Source organism: Hemicordylus capensis, chromosome 2, assembly GCF_027244095.1.
Source record: "Hemicordylus capensis ecotype Gifberg chromosome 2, rHemCap1.1.pri, whole genome shotgun sequence".
Classification (NCBI taxonomy): domain Eukaryota; kingdom Metazoa; phylum Chordata; class Lepidosauria; order Squamata; family Cordylidae; genus Hemicordylus; species Hemicordylus capensis.
In genome coordinates, this window is record NC_069658.1 from 32,685,034 (window position 1) to 32,707,371 (window position 22,338).

Consider the following 22,338-nt stretch of genomic DNA (forward strand, 5'->3'; position numbering starts at 1 on the left):
AGTCCCTTTCCCCCGCTTTTTGGCCACTGCATGCAGCAATGAATATCACACCCAGCAGGGTACAGTGGCACCTGGCTGTCCAGACCCTGCGTAGCACAAAGCCATCTGGGGGTAATTACGGCAAGGTATTCTTTAAGGACCAGATGGGACCAAGGAACAGAAGCCCTTACCCCTCCCAGTCATTTACAACATAATTCCTTTCAATGATATACTTAATCCTCCCACCAGCTACGCTTTTCAGCTTGCTGTTGTCACTGTTCCTTTATGTTAATTCAGCTGAGAGACGGGGGTTGTGGGGGGTGGGGGTGGGAGAAAATGTGGGGAGTGGAAGAGCGGGACACCGGTAACTCAAGGGACTAAAAGAAATGATTCATCCTTAAATTGTTTCCACTACACTACGTACAGTAACATTTTTTTTTCCGGGGTGGGGGTGGGACTGAAATTATTCTCAAGAAGGTCAATGCAAAAGCCCTGTGCAACACCAGCTGAGGTTTATTCAGCCACCTGTTAGCTAGGAAGGCTGCTTGCACGCTTGCCATGCATTTAACCAGTTTAAAGAGCCCTTTCCTCCCATTGACTGGCAGTCTCCCGACATTCAGAAGACACAAGCCTTGGCCCTGCTTTGTGATCATATGTGGCACACACGACTTAATTCAATTATGTTGTAAGCCTATCCTGTTTGCATTTGTGCCCTTTCACTTTTGTATCATTTGTAAAGTGTTTTATCTTTTTTCTTAATTTAAGAGTGAAAGGGTGCACACCCGTTTCAAAAGACAATGGCCTTTATTTGGTGCGCCCTCCCCTTTCGAAGACGCTGCAGATGTACATGTCACCCTTTAGCCTCGGAAAGGCATATCTGCTTTTTTTGTTATCTTAATAAACGGTGTGATAAGAACCATCACATAGAAGCCCTTGGTGGATTTTCAAAAGACACTCCAGTGCTGAACAATGGATGTAACTATTGCTGTTAATCACTGATGCAAGATTTGTAAACTTTGGGGGGGGGGGAAACTAATTGGCTGTAATATCTGATGTTGCTGCAAAATTGATAAAATAGTGCACCTTGAGACTGAGACGCCATAAAACTGTAACATAATAACAAAACAAATACGAATACAATGGATATTTATATACTGCTTTTCAACCAAAGTTCCCAAAATGATTTACAGAGATATAAATAAAGATGGATTCCTGTGCCCAAAGGGCTCACAATCTAAAAAAGAAATAAGTTGGACACCAGCAACAGCCACTGGAAAAATGCTATGCTGGGGAAGGATATGTCCAGTTGCTCTCCCACTGCGAAATAAAGAGAATCACCCCTTTTTAAAGGTACCTCTTTGCTCTTTTAAAGGTAAAGTGTGCCGTCAAGTAGATTCCGACTCCTGGTGCCCACAGAGCCCTTTGATTTTCTTTTGGTAGAATACAGGAGGGCTTTACCATTGCCTCCTCCCGTGCAGTATGAGATGATGTCTTTCAGCATCATCCTATATCGCTGCTGCCTGATATAGGTGCTTCCCGGAGTCTGGGAAACATACCAGTGGGGATTCAAACCGGCAACCTTCTGCTTGTTAGTCAAGCATTTCCCTGCTGCACCACTTAAGGTGACCTTTGCTCTATTCCCAGAACTGCAGCGCTTCCATTCTAACAGTTACTTGAATATTCTGGTTTCTGTTCTGTGGGCTTCACAATACCCCTGTGAGGCTGGACATTGTTGTTCTCTTTTAACAGGTGGGGAACTGAAGCTGTGAAATAGTGACTTGCCCAGAGCCGTTTGCAAGGGAGGAACAGCAGAGGAGCAGGCCTTCATCCCTTATCTGTGGGCTTCTCAGAGGCATCTGGTGGGCCAATGTGGGAAACAGGATGCTGGACTAGATTGAGCTTGGGCCGGATCCAGCAGGGATGTTCTTATGTTCTTATAGGCTGTTGGATCAAGACCTCACATGAGCAGAAATAGAACTTTCCCACCGCTTCCTAGAATCAAGTGGAAGTGGGGGGACATGGCTGAAGGGCAGGAAAGAATTGCTAAAAATTGAGGGCAGTCACCTTTTGTAAATGGGTCTCCTGGACTCTCACAAAGCGCAAGGTGCAAAGAAGGGGACAGGTTGTTTAGCGACCATCTGGCTCTGAATGCAGTAGATCCAAGCCCCTCCCCTCCTGTGGTTTTATCTTCCAAGACCAAAAGTATCTCCCCAGAGGGGCTCTTACCCCTGGACTTCTGGACCGAAGTCCAGGGCCTCTGCAGCCCCGGGAGGCCCCCAAATCATCTTTAGTCCTTCCCAGGTGGTATGGTTGCCAAACCAAACATAATGATGCTTTATATGCAGGTGAGGGTGGGGGCCTCCAAAGGCCTTTAGGTCCAGGCTCCAACATTACCTAGGTGCACCTCTTTATCCCCCCTCCCTTCGAAAGCTGTTTCTATTGTATAAATCTGTTCCTGAGGGTTGCACAGCACTGAAGAAAGCTGCTGGGCTGAGATGTGGGCCAAGCGCCAGAGTGATTAGGGAAGTAAACTGGGGTTATAAACCTCCATACAGTGGCTTATAGGACTGGGTCAAGAAGACTCCGGTCTTAAATAGGCTTACTTTGATGAAAGTGGTGTTGCTGCTTTCCAGACAAATGTGTTTAGGATTGAGGTGTAAATCTTACATTATTTATGCTTTATACTTGTGCCCTGTTCTTCTGTGCTCAGAACAGCTTACATCTGGCTTCCAGGCACCCTCCTATTTAGACAATACTTAAGTTCAAACCTGGCGAGCTTCAGCACTAGAAACGTGTTGGCCATACGGAGCTATATTTTACTGAGCCAAACTGTTGGTCCATTTAGTTCAGTATTGTCTTTGCTGACAGGTCTTAGATGGCACTTACTGGCCGTATTCGCACGTAATGAGGAACCGCAGGTTTTGACCACCTCCACCCACCCACCCACAATGCGTGGTTACCTGTCCGCATTCGGACGTAACCAGCAGAACCCCTACTGCAGTCAGGTAGACTTCAGAGGGGAGGGGAGGTGGCTGGGTGGGCTTCCTTCTGGAATGAAGGACAGCCCTGGCCACCAATCACAGCTAGAGTGAGGGAGGAGCTTCCTCATCTCTGGCAAGAGCACAGCGGGACTGCAGTTCAGCATTCAGATGTAAGGCAGGGACCTTCTAACCTCAGGTAGGAGCAGCGAAACCCACTACAAACCGAAGGTTCAGATTAGAGAACCCGTACCAGTTGCAGTGGAGTAACAGCAAGAGAGAGGGCATGCCCTCAACTCCTGCCTGTAGGCTTCCAGTGGCATCTGGTGTGAAACAGAATGCTGGACTAGATGGGCCTTGGGCCTGATCCAGCAGGGCTGTTCTTGTGTTGTTATGGAGTTTGGGGAGTGACTCCTCGGGTCACTTTACTCTCCGAATATGTGTTCAGATGTACTAAAAATTCAGTCTCAGGCCCCTTCACCTCCAGTTTCCTGTCACGTGCGAATGGGGACACTGTATTATTAACAGAGCTAATCAGGCAGGAAGTGCTTTATTATTTATTATTTTATTTTATTTTTTACATTTTATATCCCGCTCTTTCTCCAAGGAGCCCAGAGCAGTGTACTACATACTTAAGTTTCTCCTCACAACAACCCTGTGAAGTAGGCTAGGCTGAGAGAGAAGTGACTGGCCCAGAGTCACCCAGCAAGTCTCATGGCTGAATGGGGATTTGAACTCGGGTCTCCCCAGTCCTAGTCCAGTACTCTAACCACTACACCACGCTGGCTCTCTATTACAACTTGCTCATGAGCCAGCCTATTTCCTCTTGATGACATCATCCAGTGCTACTCCTAGACAGGAGGTTCACCCTTTCCACTACACTTACTGCCTGAGATTTTTTATAGAGGTATTGGAGACTGCACACAAAGCATGTGCTTTACTACTGAATCACATAACCCTCCCACTGAGCCTATTCAGAGTATTCATGTGATTAATTATGTGATACTTTTTTTGTCTATGCAGGATCCAATTCAAAGGTATGGGCTCATATAACAAATCTAGGTTTTCCTTCTGTTAGTTTCCCCTATGACTCCTGAATTTTTTAATGTTCAAGTTTCCCTCAGATGCATATCTAATCTATAGATGTATTGCTAACTGAGCAAAGAGGCACTTTTCAAAGTGGTGATTCTCTTTTATTTAACAGGGGGAGAGCAACTGGCCTTATCCAATCCCAGCAAAGCATACCTCCAGTGGCTGTTGCTGGTGTCTATCTTATTCTTATTATTTTAGATTGTAAGCCCTTTGGGGACAGGGGGCCATCTTATTAATTAATTAATTATTTTTCTATATAAACTGGTTGGGAAACATATGTTCAAAAGTGGTATATAAATCATAGTAGTAGTAGTGTTTAGTAGTAGTAGTAGTAGTAGTAGTAGTAGTAGTAGTAGTTTGGCTCTCTAGCTAGTTCAAGAGCTGCTGAAAGACAAACTAACTAAGTGAAAAACACAGAACTCACACATTAGCAGCAATTCACCATTCACTAATTCTCATACTCTCCCATCCTATGCTGATTTGTTTAATTGGGATAAGTTTTTGAAATGAGTTCAGGAGTGGGAGCAGCTCCTAAAGGAAAACCTTAAACAAGCCTGATACACTACGTCTGCACATCTCTGGATCATGACTTCAGCCTGCACTGCAGTATCATATCCATCTTTACTAGACACAGATAAATATTAATTGCTATGTCCTCCCTTTCTTCTGTCTTTCCCCCCCACACAGCAAAAGTCAAATAAAGGGCAGTAGTGCCAAGTTACTAACTAGTCTCCAGTGCAAATGGGTATCAGTTGCTGGTGTAATGGCCATAGCTATGCAATATCTTCATGATGACAGAGATCTTACATTTTCTACTTTCACGAAGCTCCCCTGTGTTCAAGACCCATGGAATGTGACTGCAGGTGGGGTGGGTTGGAGGCTCGTGCAAACGAGGATATTTCTCAACTTCAGCTTTACAGTTGAAAAATGAGGATAGCAGTCATCTACCTTTTGCATGGTTGAATAAGATGAGAATGTGGCAGGAGAATCTAGGCAGAATCTAGGCAGGAGCTGCCTAAGTTGAGGCTGAAAGCCATAGACTTTTGCATACCTCTTCCCCTGTGTGGCAGACCACTGAACTGCAGTAGAACATTGTGCTCACAGGCCCTCGATAGGCTCTGCCCAGCCAGGCTAACCATTAGCTCTTTACAGAATAGAAAGGAAGATCTGAAGGCTGGGACTATGGCCTTGCCTCACTACCAAGGTCTTCTTCATTCTGCTGCATTGTTGTCTGCAAATTCTGGTTTGTCTGCTTGGCTTCCAGCCCCGGCTCTGACTTACACTCTTGGCTCGCTCTTGATCCTGGATTGTGGTGTCAGTTAACAGACACACCAGCCATGGAAACTGGCTGTGTCCAGCTCCATCCGTGAGGCATCTGGAGCTTAGTTGGTGGCTGGCTGAGGTGGTGGTAGAGGCTTAGCCCTTACAGGGGAGCAGCAGAGTTCCCGTCACTGAAGTGTCCCAGTCTTCCTTGTGAGTCTCCTGGCACTGGGCAGTCTCGTGAATGGAGGAGATCCTATGCAGCAGAGACTCCACCTCTCACCCTGCAACAGCTGCCAGGACATTGGGCTGATGATGAAAAGGGGTGAACTGTGCTGAGGGGCCCTTTGTGGCAAAACCTTTACTACCCTTGCAGCATCCCAGGCCATTAAAGGGGCAAGGAGCTCACAGGGGACACTGCTGAACCTCCCTGATTACCCTTTCTAGTGTTGACATCCTGAAGGGAACCACAAGATGCAATGGAGATCCAGGAATCTGGCTTATCTTTTTGACTTTGATCCCAGCTGGCTTTTGACCCTCAGCTTGCTCCTGTCCTGATATTGATTCCTGATTGCTTTGCCCCCTGGCTTTGGCTTTGACTCTCGGCAAAATAACCCTTGCTAACTGAGCATGGAGACCCCTTTTAAAGTGTTGATTCTCTTATATTTAGAAGGGAGGGGGAGCAACTGGCCCTATCCAACCCCAGCACGGCATCCCTCCAGTGGCTATTGCGGGTATCTACCTTGTGTTTCTTTTTAGATTGTGAGCTCTTTGGAGACAGGAGACCATCTTATTTATGTATTATTTATTTTTCTATGTAAATCGCTTTGGGAACTTTGGTTGAAGAATGGTATATAAACATTATTCATAATAGTAGCAGCAGTAGTAGTAGCAGCAGTAGTAGTAATACTGGTTCCTGGTCTGTTCCTCCCATACCTGGTTTCCTGTCCAGCCCTCCCAATCCTGACTTCAGATTCTGAACTACCCTGCAGAGACTTCCCACAGCCCGGCATTGACAGAGGCTGGTTGCTGGTCCTGAGCCTGGTGGCACTGAGCTTTGGCTGCTAAGTAAAGAGGGAGCACAGTCTGGGATTCTCATACAACTGCCAAGGTCTTTAAGCTGGCCTCATAGACCCTGCTCCCAAGTTCTCCTTTGATAGGTATCTGCTTGGTGGACATGAGAGACAGGGCCTTTCTAATGGCAATGCAACAACTCTGAAACACCTTTCCCAAGGATATCCATCAGATCACCACTTGCTCACTTGGGGTGTAAAGACATTCCTATTCCACAAAACTTTTTGTGATCTAATGCTAGGGATCATTAGGAAAGGGGTTGAAAATAAAAATGCTAATATTATAATGCCCCTATACAAATCTATAGTGCAGCCACATTTTTTATTTTATTTATTTATTGTTCAATTTCTATACAGCTTTTCATTTAAAAAATCTCAATGCAGTTTACAGCATGATTAAAACAATGCACAATTAAAATACAAAAGTACAGATATTCAATTTAAATATAAAAATATCTCTGTTTAAAAGTTTTTTAAAAAACATATAAAACAGTAATACACACAATACAAAGCAGAAACAGTAAAAAACAATACTTTCATTAAAAAGCCTGGGTCTTTACATTTCCTAAAAACTGTCATGGAGGCTGAGGAGTAGATGTCAGCCAGGAGTGCATTCCAAAGCCTAGGGGCAATTACTGAGAAGGCCCTGTCCCTCATGTTCAACAGCCAAGCCTCTCTCACCACTGGCCCATGGAGCAGAGCCCCCTCCAATGATCTTGTCAAGCAGGCAGAAATCCTGGGGGCAGGTGATCCTTCAGATATCCAGGGCCCAAACTGTTAAGGGCTTTCAATGACAAAACCAGCACCTTGAATTGGTAACAAATTGGTAGCTAGAGCAGCTCTTTCAGAATGGGAGTAATAAGATCCCAACAGGCAGCTCTGGCTAAAATCCTAGCTGCCGCATTTTGCACTAGCTGCACTTTCTGAATATTCATTTCTGGCCACCCCAACCTGCAGATACACGAGGTCAACGTGTCCACCCCCCTTTCCCCATGTATGCCAAGGTCGGGTGTCTATAACCCAACCACTGATATGCAAATCCACGGATAACAAATCTGTTGTATCTTAATTAGTTGGATATGAAATTTGTTTTGCTGTTCTTTTATGGATTTATTTGTTTCATTTTTAATCCAAAACAGCTCAGGGTGTTTCACAATACATTATAAAATAATTCAAATTCTAAAATTATAACACAAAACTCATTAACACAATTTTAAACCATTTGAACAGCATTAAAAGCTCTCTCTTTTTTAAAAAAAGAGTCTTTATGGCTCTCTTGAACGCATCTAAAGATGATTAATTACTCCTGTGGTGTTTCTGCTGTTCTAAACAATGTTTATGGCTTTTGATTTAGCAGAATTCGTTTTACTGTTTTGATAGGTTTTTTTAGTTTTATGTTGTTGTTTTATTTCATTGTTGTTAGCCACTTTGGACTGTTCTTGGGGAAAATGGTATAGAGCCTTGCTAACTGAGCAAAGATGCCCCTTTTAAAGGGGTGAGTCACTTATATTTAGCAGGGGGAGAGCAACTGGGTCTATCCATCCCCAGCACAGCATCCCTCCAGTGGCTGTTGCTGGTGTCTATCTTATGTTTCTTTTTAGACTGAGTCCTTTGGGGACAGGAAACCACCTTATTTATTATTTATTTTTTCTATGTAAACCGCTTTGAGAACTTCTGTTGAAAAGTGTAGAAAATATTCATAGTTGTATAAACCTTAGTAATAAGTATAAAAACTAGCTCCAGTAAGATTGTTACTAGAATTGGAGAGAATGCCAAACTAATTCCACAGTCAAATCTGGAGGGAGAGGAGAGTGTAAGCCAGGATCTGAACCAGGGTCCATCAGAAGGGGGAATCGAAGATGGTTCAAGGCAGTCAGCAGTCAGAAGGGAAGTCAAGTGGTTAAGGAAGCTATGGACTGGAAGGAAACCAAGCAGTTAGGCAAAGGTACAGCTTGGTAATTTTGGACACTGGGCCTAATGAGCTTATGGGGGCGGGGGGCTGCAAAATAAGCATCATCTCCATATATATACATTTCAACACAAACCCACAGGTTTGGGCCAGAGTGCATTTGGGATAAAGAAAGAAAAAAGACTGCACATGTATGCCCTATTTCAGAACTCTAAGCACAGCCATTCTGCAAATGTAAAGTGGGTTGGGGATTGCACTTTTTATGGAGGCAAGGGACAGACTCTTCACATGGGGGTGGAATAATGGCCCAATGAGGAGGCTTCATTTCCAGAAGTTTTTGTAATTTCTGCCACTTATGAAGCAAGCCACTTTTAGGACTTTTTTTGAAGTTCTTTTTAATTCAAAAAAGCATTAAAAATAAAAAAATTGATCAATCTGCTTCAAAAGTCAATTCACAGAGTCCTGATAACCTGTCCTAAATCTGTGCCAAATTTCAGAAGTCTAGTCCAGACCATTCCAGGAATATAAAAGGGCCCTTTCCCCCTCCTTAAGGAATATCATGGGGCCCTCTAGGAGAGTGGGCACATGGACTTGGTCCCCTAGGTCCATGCCTAACAGTGCCTCTGCAGCTAGGAAGTGAAACAAGCAAGATGAAAAGCAGAGACACTTGGAGCAATGCTACACAAGCAAAATTGGAGTCCTCCTGTTCAATCTGCAGGAAAAGACCAAAGCCTGAAATATTTATACCAGACCAAGCATCCAGGAAGTGAAGGGCGTAGAAACATGCTGAGAATTGAAAGGAAAATACTATCCCTTCATCAGTTCTTCGTGTTTCAAGAGGCTTACCACAAAGGGTGCAAGTGTACAGACCAGGAGGTTCAAGTCTCAGCGGATCTTGACTGCTTTGGAGGAGGGGTGGATTTAATTATATTACTTTCATCAGTACTACAAATATTATTGGTCTATTGGTTCATTAGATGTATGCATATAAACTCCTTGTTTGTATGTGTAAATGTTTTTTATTTCCCCAGACCTTTAAACTGATCCTAACTTGCTTTTAATCTGTTGTTTCTTTCTCTTTCACTTTAATTTTATTTTTAAAATGTTATGTTGCTGTTACTTTACTTTTGAATTTTGTGAGCTGCTTGTGTGTCAAAAGATGGGACACAAATCCTATCTATCTATCTATCTATCTATCTATCTATCTATCTTCCTTTCCATTGAAATTTTTAGTAAAAGGTGAAAGATTTAATTGATCTGACGAGAAACCAGAATACATATACATGCATGCATATAAATGTTCCATGTCCTATCCTTTCACATTTTTACAATCACAGTGAATTCAGGTGGAACTTGGATGTTAAGAAAAAAGTTGGCAAGAATTCCAAAAGTTTATTTTCCCCTTATTCTGATCAAATCAGCTTTCCCTCTCTCAGTTTAATCTACCTCTCAGGGTAGACTGAAATGGGTTAATCTCACATCTAGCACCCTGTGCTTCTTGGGGGAATATAACTAGAGGAAACCCTTCACGGGCCAAAAATGTAAGAAACAGATACAATTCCTCCCTGGCAGGAGGCAAAGTAGGTGAAAAATAAATTGACATCATAGATAAATGACTGAGCTCCTATGGATGTGGAAATGTATCAAGTTACATAATTTAACTGGCTTTAAAAAAAAAAAAGTTACCCAGCTCATAAATATTAAAGAACTCTCCTTCTGGGAGGGGGGATGGTAAAGTGTAATCTGTACACTGGGACAGCTACAAAGAAGCAATAAATTATTACTGTAATGACATGCTAATTAAAATTTTGCTTGTAACTCATGTAAGTGTTTGAAGCCCAGCAAATGTCTTCTTTTCATTTGCTGAGTGTGGAGGTAAATTGCCCGGTGACAGTGGGACATTGCTAACAAATACAAATTGAATAACATGCGAGCTTGCCTCTATTAGGCCTGACTGGCCTGTCTGAATTAGATATTCAGCACACTCCCCCATTGTAGCCTTGATTGATAAATGCTGAGGAGAATTTGTCATAACAACAGGGGCTACCTCCAGTGGGACATCAATATGCTCTATTTAGTCACCCACCAGCACTGCCTACATAGGATTGTCACATAAAATTAAGACTAGCTGCTAACTAGCCATCAAGCCCGCACCCACCCCCTCCACCCCAACCTCAGGAGGCCCTGTCTTCTGTATGCATATTAGTCACATGCTTAACAATTTGGTCTGTCAGGTCTGAAGCACACCAGTGACCTCTGGAGCAAAGGTTGGGTTTTCTGAGTACACGGAGACGTCGTGCTCAGCTGTTCAAGATCTCCCGACCATTTCCTGCCAGACCCGCGCACAGATGCACTGCCCTGAGCTATAATCTGCTGCCCGGCCCAAAATGACAAATGGCAGAGCATAGATTATTGCATTATATATTAAGTACTACAAGACTGTAAATTATAAGTAAACGACTGTTCAGTCCAAATGTCTCGTTGGGCTCGCGGCGTGTTTTCCTTTCGAGCTCATCTCCCGCACAAGCCCTAATAAATATTGGGTGCAGCAGGAGATCAAAAGCACCCTCGGGCTGGAATTAGCGGTCTCTCTGGCTAATTAGTGCTTGAATATCAAACCGCTTGGTGCCAGCTGCATAACTGAACAGGTTACTACAAGGTTAGGCAGCAGGACCTGCCAACATACTTTCTTTGGGGTGGCAAAAAATACAAATACTGTTTTGCTTTAGAACATATGAAGAGCCCTGCTGAATCAGACCAAAGATACATCTATTCCAGGATCTTGTTTCTAAGAGCAACTAGCCACATGACTCCAGGAAGCCCATAAGCAGGACATCGAGGTGATGGTCGTCTCCTGACATTTGTCCTCTGCATCTGCTAGGCAGAGGAAAACTGCTTCTGGTCATCTTCCAGAAGGGACTCAGGGGCAGCCCTTCTATGTGGCAAGGTGAGGCACCTCAGGCAACAGATTATTGGTGCATCAGTGGTGTGACAAGATGCCCTCTGTTCTCTGTTTTTTTTTAAGGGGGGAGGAGGATGCATATAAGGTGGGGGCACCATTTGGTATTCTACCTCAGGCACATAGAGGGCTTGAGCCACTACTGAGACAGGTAGCCATGTATTATTTGTATGTATGCATTTATTTATACATGTATATCCTGCTCTTCCACCAAAGAGCCCAGTACAGCTTTATGTTTATCCTCACAACAACCCTGTGAGGTAGGTTAGGCTGAGAGAGAAGTGACTGGCCCAGAGTCATCCAGTGACAGATTGTTCTCTGGGCAGCTCACAAAGAAAAAACAAAGATAGTAAAATAGGATATACAATTACAAAAAAAAACAAAAAACCCACCATTAAAAGACTTTAAAAAACCCACTAAAACAAAACAAACTACCAACAAATAAAAAAGAACCTTGTATTTTAGACAAACACGTTTATTATAGCTTACGTTTTCATGGATTAGAGCCCACTTCATTTCACACACACACACACACATGGCCCATTTACACACTCGTTTGGCAGGGAGGGCAGGGAGGGAGAATGCATAACTTTACCTTTCTGCAAACAATCACCAGGAGATTGCTGGGTGCATGGATTGCATGCCTAGATGCTCCGCTGCTGCCCCTGGCAGCATGGGGGCTGGAATGCATTGTCTCAGCCCCCGGGATTCTCACAATGCGCCGTGTGAGTGTGCGGTACATTGTGGGGATCTCCCTGGTGACACCAGAAGCCCGCTTCTGTGCCAGCACCAGCGTGGAGCAGCCAGCACTCACACATAAGCAGTTAGCCCAAGTTACAGGCGCACGTGCGCTTGAACTTCAGCTAACCAGCAAGCTCTGTAAGCCCACATGGATCCTGGCAGTTCTCACAGGCAGCCAAGCCCTGGCTTGGCTGCCTTAACCTGGGTTTGGCTGCTCATAAGAACAGTCACACACACACACACACACACACACACACACACGGGAGGGGGGATAAGTATGAACTTTGCAGCCAAAAAACTATGAAATTCAAGAGGTACAGTTTGTGACCATCTCTCTCTCTATTTCTCTAAGGTGTACCAATCACTAATCCCATGCGTGGCAGCTCTCGCGAGAGTTTGTGAGAGAGCTGCTGGCAAAGGGAGAAGAAAGTGTTGGCACTGGTGGCTTGCGGGTGATGGGGAGGAGAAAATGGTGGCGGGGGGAGAAAACAGCGGCAGGCAGGCAGGAGGGGGAAAGAAAATGGCAGTGGCAGACAAGCGAGCAGGGAATGAAAATGGCAGTGGCGGCGGGAGGGGGGGCTGAGAACAGAGGGAAAACCGAGAGGGAGGTGCACCCAGCCCAGCTAGTTCTTATGTAAAGCTTAAAGATATGAGATAAGTACGTTGAAGACTGATAACAGCAGTAATAGGTGATTACTAGAACCCCTGTCCCCTGGTCTCTGGCTAATTTGCTTCATATTGAGTTTTAAAGTTAAAGGGAAGACCTTTCTGTTCCAGCAGGCCTTCCTTGAGGTTTTATCATTGGTTTCCTGCTGCCTTTGTGTCTTTGAATATCTAGCTTTTATGTTGTGCCTACTGTGATCAGTTTTATAGCCGCACCATTGCTATTTTATTGTATTTTTATTGTGATTTTAATTTATTGCTGTAAGCTGCCATGGGTTCAGTCTGTGGACATCGGTGATGTATGTTAGGGATGTGCATGGAACCGGTCCGGAGGCCCTTCATGGGCCTCCGAACTAGTTAGAAGAACCGATGGTTCCGCCAGTCCAACGCCGGTGCGGGTAGCTGTTTAAGGGCGGGAGAGTGTGCACTTACCCCTCCTGCCACTTCCCCCCCACCGGCACTCTGTTAAGTTCCCCAAATCCATGGGGCGACCGCGAACCTCCCTGCTGCTCCTCCCCCCGTCGTTGGCTGGAAATAAGCATGTAACATGTGCACGCCCGCTCTGCACATCGCACGTCATGCACACAATGTGTGCAGCGGGCGTGGTACTTGTTTATTTCCGGCCAACAATGGGGGAAGCAGTGGCAGGGAGGTACGCTGCCACCCCATGGATTTGGGGAACTTAACGGAGCGCCGGTGGGGGAAAAGTGGTGGGAGGGGTAAGTGCACCCTACCCCGCCCTTAAAGAGCTACCCCCACCGGCGTCGGACTGGAGCTCCGTGGTTCTGTGCACATCCTTAATGTATATTTGAGAGAGAGAGAGAGAGAGAGAGACTAAACTTCCCATACACGTTTCTTTTTCTGTTGCACAAGGAGGGAGGGGCAATTTTTGGTTCTCTTTCTTTCCCTCTGCAGCCTCTTGCGCCTCCCAAAACCATGTCCCTGAGAGTTTGGTAATTCTCAGAGTTTTGGTAAGCACAGTCAACTGCAGAGGGAAGAGATAACTGAAAATTGCCCCTCCCATCTTGCACAACAAAAAAACCTGGGCGTGTACCCAGAAGGTCAGTCTGGATGTCAGCCAGGAAGTTCACCTCATTATGCTAAGTCAATTAACTCATGTAATTGTATAAGAGAGCATTGTTCCCATTGCCTCTGAACATGGAGGTTTTATTTAGCTATAATTTATTTAGCGGTAATAGCCAATAATTCTCTTTACTCCATGGGGAAAAACAAAAGCTATGATGCAGGTCTCACTTCTTTCCCAGGCTGCTAAGGTTGAGGAGAGCTAAAGGGAGGAGAGCTGGTCTTGTGGTAGCAAGCATGACTTGTGCCCTTAGTTAAGCAGGGTCCACCCTGGTCCCATATGAATGGGAGACTACATGTGTGAGCACAGTAAGATCTTCCCCTCGGGGATGGAGCCGCTCTGGGAAGAGCATCTAGGTCCCAAGTGCCCTCCCTGGCTGGCCTCTCCAAGATAGGGCTGAGAGAGATTCCTGCCTGCAACCTTGGAGAAGCCACTGCCAGTCTGTATAGACAATACTGAGCTAGATGGACCAGTGGTCTAACTCAGTATATGGCAGCTTCCTATGTTCCTAGATAAGTGTCATACTATATTGGTTGAGTTCAGTCATAATGATGGCACCTGAGGTTGCTGCCACCATAAGGAAGGCAGGAGTCCCCACATCCCTGTGCAAGCTGCTTTGTTGTGGGTTCCAATATGCCAAGGTTGTGGGTTCTGATATGCCAAGGTTGGCTGTGCCATTTGAACCCAGCAGTTTCAGCATCTCCTGATCTACTTAGGAGAGGAGAGCTGGTCTTGTGGTAGCAAGCATGACTTGTCCCCTTAGCTAAGCAGGTTCCACCCTGGTTGCATATGAAAGGGAGACTTGATGTGTGAGCACTGCAAGATATTCCCCTCAGGGGATGAAGCCGCTCTGGGAAGAGCAGAAGGTTCCAAGTTCCCTCCTTGGCACCTCCAAGATAGGGCTGAGAGAGATTCCTGCCTGCAACCTTGGAGAAGCTGCTGCCTGTCTGTGAAGAAAATACTGAGCTAGATAGATCAATGGTCTGACTCAGTATATGGCAGCTTCCTATGTTCCTATGTACTTCCATCAAAGAACCTGATACCTGTCACTTACTTATGTTCTGCTTTCTCTGCCTTTTCAAAAGGCAGCGTTGGGGAATGGAGTGGCAGGAAGTGTGGACTCACACTTGCTGCCCCTTTCCACACTTCCTGAAAATGCAGTGAGAGCAGCAGCAAGGCGGAAGATGTGCCTAAGTGCTGCTGTCACCAGTTGCTGTCACCAACCCCATGGGGAGGGCTTGGGCTTGAGACAGGGAAACCTTCAGAGGTGACTCTGGGGGAGGGAAATCGGGGTTGTGAGGGGGCAGGAATTGGTGCTTGTTGCACTCTGCGCAGTGGGAGGGGGCAACAATTCAATAAACCACCTTAGGCTCCAGTGAAACTTGGGCCGGGCCTGAGTCTTACTCAGCAGTTTTATGCTTTTCTGCGTTTCTTGTGTCTGTGTAGTTCACAGCTCTCTCTTCATCTGTGAAGGTGAAGCAAAACAGGCATTGAATCTTTCATTCACGACGAATCTCTCAACCTTTGAGTTGAGAAGTTGCCATGGTGTACCTTTTGCCTTCCTTTTCCTTCTGTGTAACTTGCCCAAACGGCTCTTGTTATTTTTAACATAACTCACTAGCTGCAACTCGTTTTGTCCTATTGTTTTCTGATTCTGATCTCCAACAAACTCATGCTTCAGCAATGCACGCATCCTCACTAGACTATCCATTTCCTATATTTTCCCTTTCTGTTTTCAAATAACTAATCCCCGGGCTGCTGGATTCATTTCTTGATATTTCTCAATATTTTTCCTCCTCCACCTAACATTGGTTTGGATTGTAATTTTATTTCAAGCGTAACCTTTCCCAACAACTGTCTTGAAATCATTTTTCAAGCAAAAAAGAAAAAGAAAGAAAGAAAATAATCTTGCTTACTAGTGGTCACTCTTGGACAAGATGTTATTTGCATGTGTTTAGCACTTTCCTGTCTCATCCTTTTTCCCAAACAGGCGTTGTAGGGAAACCTACCTGACCCACTGTCTGAGACTATGGCATGGGAGGAGTCTTTGAGCCTTTGCCTTCTGTTGTATCCCCAGTTTGGATTGCTGCCCACCCACCACTCCACACTGCTATTGAGAAGTCAAGACAGAAATGTTTACAAGCACATGGTAAGAATCAAGTCTGGTGTGGCTTCAGAGATAGGGGCAAGGCCCCCCCCCCCCAGACAAGCAGTTTGCCCCCCCCCACCTGCCCTCCCATTTCTGTTTCAGAAGTCTAACAAGTGGGACAAAGCTCACCCACCCAGAAATGCACTTTGCCCTTCCTGTGTCCCCCTCAATTTTCTTTCTAGTGTAGCTGCTGAATCTGATTTTACTCTTACCCTCTAAGCTTACATATATATGTATTTATTGCACTTTTATCCCACTGTCCTCCAATGGGATAGTGTATATGACTTCCCACCACATTTTATCTTCACAAGCCTGTTGTTATCCTGAGAGACAAATACGAATCCAGGTCACCTAGGTGCTTTCCAGATTACACCCTACAACAGTGTCACTATGGATCTGCTAAGTGTGCTTCCGCACTTCCTGTGTTGTGACACCACAGTCCCTGCTCCGACAGCAAGGTGCTGTTCACATTTCCGGTGCCTTCTTTCAGATTTTATCTTTGCAATATAGTGCTCCAATGTTGCATGTGCATCGTGAAGATGTCGCCGTATGTTCCCGTTGTACGAGCTTGAGATTCTGGGGGTCGTATCCTGCCAATCCGAAGCATTTTACCCCTGTTGTAGGGTTTAATCTGGAAAGTGCCCTAGTGAGTTTCATGGCTGAGTGGGGATTTGAACTTGTATCTTCTATGTTCTAGTCTGAAAACTAGAAAACTTGTAAGCTACCAGACTAAATGCAGCCCATTACCCATGTATTGTAACCTGTCAGGTGGTTAATGTTTCTCCATTTTGCAGGCATAGTTAATAAAAACAGGAGTTAGGAACAAAGGAACATAGGAAGCTGCCTTATCCTGAATCAGACCCTTGGTTCATCTAGCTCAGTTCTGTAATCACTGACTGGCAGTGGCTCTCCAAGGTTTCAGGCAGGAGTCTTTCCCAGCCCTATATGGAACTGCCAGGGATTAAACCTTCTGCATGCAAAGCAGATGCTCTAATACTGAGCCACACCTCCAGAGTTTAATCAAACCACCACCACCACCACCCCACCGCCGCATATGTGGATCATAGGCTTGGTGGGCTGTAAGCTTTTCAGGCCTGTCTTAGAATCTTAAATGTAATCATGTTATCCTGACCCCATTTTCCACCCGTTCTACTTATCAGTTGTTCAGAGCCAAGTCCTAAATGGGCCTCTTTGGATTTCTGGAGGAAAATGTGTGTGAAGGCAGGGTCGGGAGACATACGGGGCTGTTTGCCACTTCAAATGTGTCCTGCAGATTCATCACCTTAAGGTTATCCTTGTCTCTTCCCATAATGCTGTATAAAGAATACATATCTGAAGACCTCAGGATGATTTAGCTATGCAATAAGTGAACAGGAAATCTAAATCATACCAGTATGCAGGGTATTACTTGCATTTGCATTATGCTCAGTCTCTGTTTATATGTGGATGACTTTGTTTATATGCTGAACAACTGTTAAAAAAATGTGAAAAGGAAGCTGGATGGGGAAAAGGTCTCCTTTATTAGTGAACTGAAACATTCCCAGTCCAAAACCGGAATGCATCCAGCCACAAACAAGCACGAATGTTAGTGTATTTGGCTTGTCTCTGTCACAGTTGCTGAGCAGGTATGATGCGGTGCATTGTCTTCCAAACTAGAGCCTCTGTTAGTTGGCAGGTTCCTGTGCTCAGCTCCTCAAATAGCCACAGGCAAGCAATTGTCTTTCAGCCTCCAATGAAAAATGTCACAACCTAGAAGGTTGTGAACCTCTGCCAGAATGCAGGTTCTTTCCTTTCTGAGAAAAAGTCACCATGAGACTATTATTAAGAATGAAATTGGATGCTTGCATCACCACCTTCAAGAACAACTTGTCTCTTGTTGATTCGACACCTCACCCACATGTATATGATTTCTGACATGTATCGTGTATTGCTTTTATGTTTCCAAGGATATTCCATCAAGCCTGAGGACTCAACACTTTAAATGCATGGTTATTGATGGAGCAATTGATGCTTCGTTTGTTCATTTAAAATGTTTTTATTCCACTTAATTGTTAAGGACCCAAAGCAACTAACCAAGAATTCCATTATAATAACCTGTAATTCTACCATATATTACATGCCAGGTGGCTACAAAGATGGTGGTCAGTAGCCCATTAATCTTAATGTATCTGCTCTTGATTTGGTTGTGGGACTTTGGAGGGGGGTCAGCTGAAATGTATTAGCCACCAGCAGAAATATTTAGAGATTCTTTCACACATGATGAAGCTTCCTTTTATTTTAGTCCAACTCAGAGACATTTGGGTCAACTCTATAGAAAGTGAATTTGTTTACAACAGATGCATCTATAGTTGTGGACTCAATACATGAATTCCATTCCAGAAATTTAACAATTCAGGCTTTCTTCACACTTGTGTACACACACACACACACACACACACACACACACGGATAAACATAGTCATGTGGAAGTCACTTCCTCATTTTGTAATCCAATATAGTTCTGGTATGTCTGTGAATGCCACTTTCAAAGGCTGAGGCCTACCTTGTGGTATTTACCACTTAATCACCATTTTGCCAGGCTGGAAGGTAATTACTAGGTGGAAAAGACCCACAAATTGACCCTGCAAGATTGATTGCAGTGCTCACAGTCACAGACATATTGGCCAGCTACATAGGATCACATTATTAGGAAGCAGCTGCCATGTGGCTATAGGTGTGTGTGAAGTAGGTCTTACTCTTTACCTGTGTGCCATATTGCCTCATGTTTAATGAATTCATGTGGCTGAGGAAGTGAGCACTGAATACCCAGGTCAAATCAAGGTATTTCGCTGATGGATTTTGCACTACCTGTCATCTTAGGCCTGAAGAAAGAATTCAGACCCAAGGAATAAAGGGAAGCTAGAAGAAAAAAGTGACCAAGGTCTACAACACTATCAGCAGATTCTTAGAGCTCCAACTTTAAAAAGGAAAAAGGTTGATATGCATGAATGGACTTCCTGAAGGCATATATTAACAAAATGAAACCAAAAAACCCCACAAAAAAACCACAGGTTATACTACCAAATGAAATGGAAATTTGGTTTATTGCTTTTCTTGCTTTTCCCCCTTATTGAGCGAATCGGCTGTAAAAGCAGATTTAAGTTTTATGGAGGCAGCAATAGTTAGAAATAATTGCCTGCATTTGCTTGCATTGTTGTAGAGATTCAATATTTCCCTCTCAACTGGGGCTGTTGTGTATTTCCCTCACAACTAGGGGTGTTGCATGTAAAGGGATTCCCCTTTACAAGCAGAGCACTCAAACTGGTTGAACCAGGCTGAACCAGTTCAATCCGAACCGGGCCAAGTTTGATTCGAACTCGGACCACCACCACCTTCTTTTGGAGGGCCAGTCCACTTTGAGCTTGAACTGGTCGAACAAGGCTAGTTTGAATTGAACCAGGTTTGACTTGAACCAATTCTACACACCCCTACTCACAACACTCTCTTCTGTTTATTTTTTAAACTTTCCTTAGATGATTATGTTCCCCAGTTATTCATTGTAATTCTTCATAAATCTTTGCTGCCGCTTTGCATTAAACTACATTTTTTGGCCTGCAACAGGAAATAAAGATATTATATTCTACCTACCAATGTTAAGCAAAGACCTATGTGTTGTGTGTGTGTGAACATAAATTGCAAAAAGAAAAGAAAAAGAGAAAGTTCATGGCACTTGGAGTTTTGCAGCACACCACAAAGCTACAGCTACCTCAACAGTATGTTCATCTTCCAGGAAAAACAACAGCATGCCCCAGTTGCCTGAGGCCATGTCCAGATGATGGATAACGTAACAGATGAGTCTTTCTCTTCACTTCGCTCCTAAACTCTCCCTACTAATTGTCATCAATATCATCAGTGATACCAGACGAAGCCGGCAGTTCAAGTCGACCACCTTCCCGCTCCCCCCTCGCTGCCTCCGAATCAGAGGCCCTCTTGCCCTCTGGAGACTTGTCCCTTTTGCTCAGGCAATCTGTGGTACTACTTAGTGCAGGGGCACCTGCTGTGTCAGAGCAGATAACAGCTGACTGATATGGATTCCAGATCCGGAGCCAGGCTTTAATGCAGGCCGTTACAATTTCCTGCATTAAAGCCTGGCTGATTGCTGAGGCTGGGGGCGGCGGGGGGGGGGGGGGGAGGGCAGCCGAGCCTGCTGCCATGTGCACACTCAAAGGTTTTGGGTTTTTTTAAAGACACATTATCCACCTTGCTGACAGTGCTTTGAAATATTTACATGTAGAGATGTCCATAAATTCAAGGATGTTCCCCTTTTTTTGGTGCAATAACTTGTATGCATCTATTGCCTTTCTCTTTCCATAGATTCCAACTCTCCCTATGTACTAGGAACAGTCCCTGTTTTCTATAACCAGTCGCTGGTAAATCATTGGCTGACATCCAGAGTTGTCTACCAGTAGGGCAGCAGGAAGATGTGCCCACATGACGGAGAGCTTTCCTAGCTGTGCTCTGACTGTGTACCCTTGGGAATGCTGCGGGGGGTGGGGGGTGAATTTTGATAGTCTGCACTGCCTCAGGATGTGCCCTGTGTCACCTGAAAATATGTCCCTGAGGGTCACGCAGCCATCAGGGACATATTTTCAGGTGATATAGAAACATCCAGAGGCAATGCAGACAGTCAAAAATTACTGACCCCTATTGTGCACCTGAGGCTGCGTGGCCACAGCAGTGGTGGGGAAGCTCTTTATCGTGTGGGTGCTTCTTTCTCCCATGCTACTGGTATGGTAGCTTCAGATGTCAGTTGCTATCCCTATTTTTGCCTCTTGGGGATATCTTCTTCCTTGTTACTCTTACTCATCTATTTACGGTCAACGACCAAATAAACACTACAGCAAAGAGCAATACAGTACAATACAAGAACATAAGTAAAAATTTAAAACCAGTTTGCAGACACCTTGTTTTACGTGCCTCAGATGTCAGTCACTATCCCTGTTTTTGCCTCTTGGGGATATCTTGTTCATTGTTTTTCCTCGTGAATAGCTAGTGTCATTCTTCAGGATTTAGCTCTCATTCCAGAGTCTCCAGAAGTTCAGCCTCCAAGTGTGTGGGTAGATGCATCATGTTAATGGATATGGCACTATGCAGCTCACAGCACATAGCAGGTGTAATCCAACCACTTTGGGAACTTTTATTGAGAAGCTGTATATAAATATTCATAGTAGCAGTAGTAGTAATGGGTGGGGTGCCCAAGCAGTTATCTTCCATATAAGAATTAGTTGTTATCAGTGTATCCCTGTTTTCTGGGGATGTACAGAATGTTTCACTGGCAAAACATTTCGACTCGAAATGGGACATTTCAAGTGTTTTGAGCTCGACAGAACACCCTTTAAATAAAGAGCCTGTTTCAAGCTTGGAGCAGAGCAAATCCTGTTTCGATTGAAACATTTTGACATTCCAAGAGCCATTTTGGAGGTCTGTACCCAGCTCCCCCACTGATTGTTTTTCTGGCACTGGCTTCTGATTGGCTTGTGATATTCTTGTTTCTAGGTTGGCTTGTTATCATAGAAATCAAGTGTTGTCATGGGCAACTGTGCCCCCATTGGCTGAGGGGAGGGAGGAGGGAGGGGGAACACTTTTGGAGGGAATTTCAAAATGTATTCAAAGGGACTGGGAGGCAAAGCAAGCCCTTATGTCTCTCTTGAAGAGGATACATCAGGAGAGGAGGAAGGTAGGTTTAATTTTTGTGGTGTTCTTTTTGCAACACTGAGTTCAATATGCTGTGCTATTGCTGCTATAACTATCTGGTTTTGCTGGATCTCAGATTGACAAAGTCAGAACTTGGGTGCCTGCCATGAATCTCCCTTGGGTTGTGGTTTGGTTTGTTCATGAGAGTGTTCTGAGAAATTGACAGTGACACACACACCCCACCCTCTCTCTTTCATATTTCTTGGTGATTGCTGTGATGAGCTCCATGTCTGCCCTTGAGACTAATTTGTGTGTCTGCTCTTCAATCTGCATTGCAAGTGTACTCAGTCAAAATGTGGCTGAAGTTGTTCTTGTTACGGCTACGCTTGCTGTTAAGTAAGGGTGCCGCTGTGGCAGCTGTTGCAATGCTAGGAAGTAACATAAGGAGTCATAATTGTGTGAGAGAGAGCAACATGTGCCAAAGATGTTACTGTAGCATAGGCACTGTGGCTGGCAGTGGATTCTGGGTCAGTGATTCTTTTTTGGCCATTTTTGGACTGTGTTTGAAATGTGTGTTCTGTGTTGGGAAGGGCAGATTCCCTTTTATGTGTGCTTCTGCAGCGGTTTTTAAAGGCAGGGTTGCAAAATGCATTGCAAATTGCAATGCAAAACTTGTGTGCAGTGCACTCTGTGAGAGCAGCTTGTTCCGGCCATGCGGAACTTGAAACACCCCATGGTTCTTTATGGATAGCTCCTATGGACACTAAGGTGGGTTGGG

The 22,338-nt window shown here is 44.6% G+C and overlaps 1 long non-coding RNA gene across 2 annotated transcripts; it reads left to right on the plus strand.

The window, feature by feature from the left end:
- The first annotated feature begins 3,080 nt into the window (after nt 1–3,080).
- On the plus strand, nt 3,081–19,490 carry LOC128346891 (uncharacterized). 2 transcript variants are annotated; one of them, XR_008317272.1, is made up of 4 exons: nt 3,081–3,156; nt 11,021–11,238; nt 15,729–15,887; nt 18,747–19,490. It is a non-coding gene; the product is annotated as an uncharacterized LOC128346891 (long non-coding RNA). The 2 variants fall into 2 exon arrangements; XR_008317271.1 differs by having other exon boundaries at nt 3,099–3,156; nt 11,070–11,238.
- Nucleotides 19,491–22,338: the final 2,848 nt, after the last annotated feature.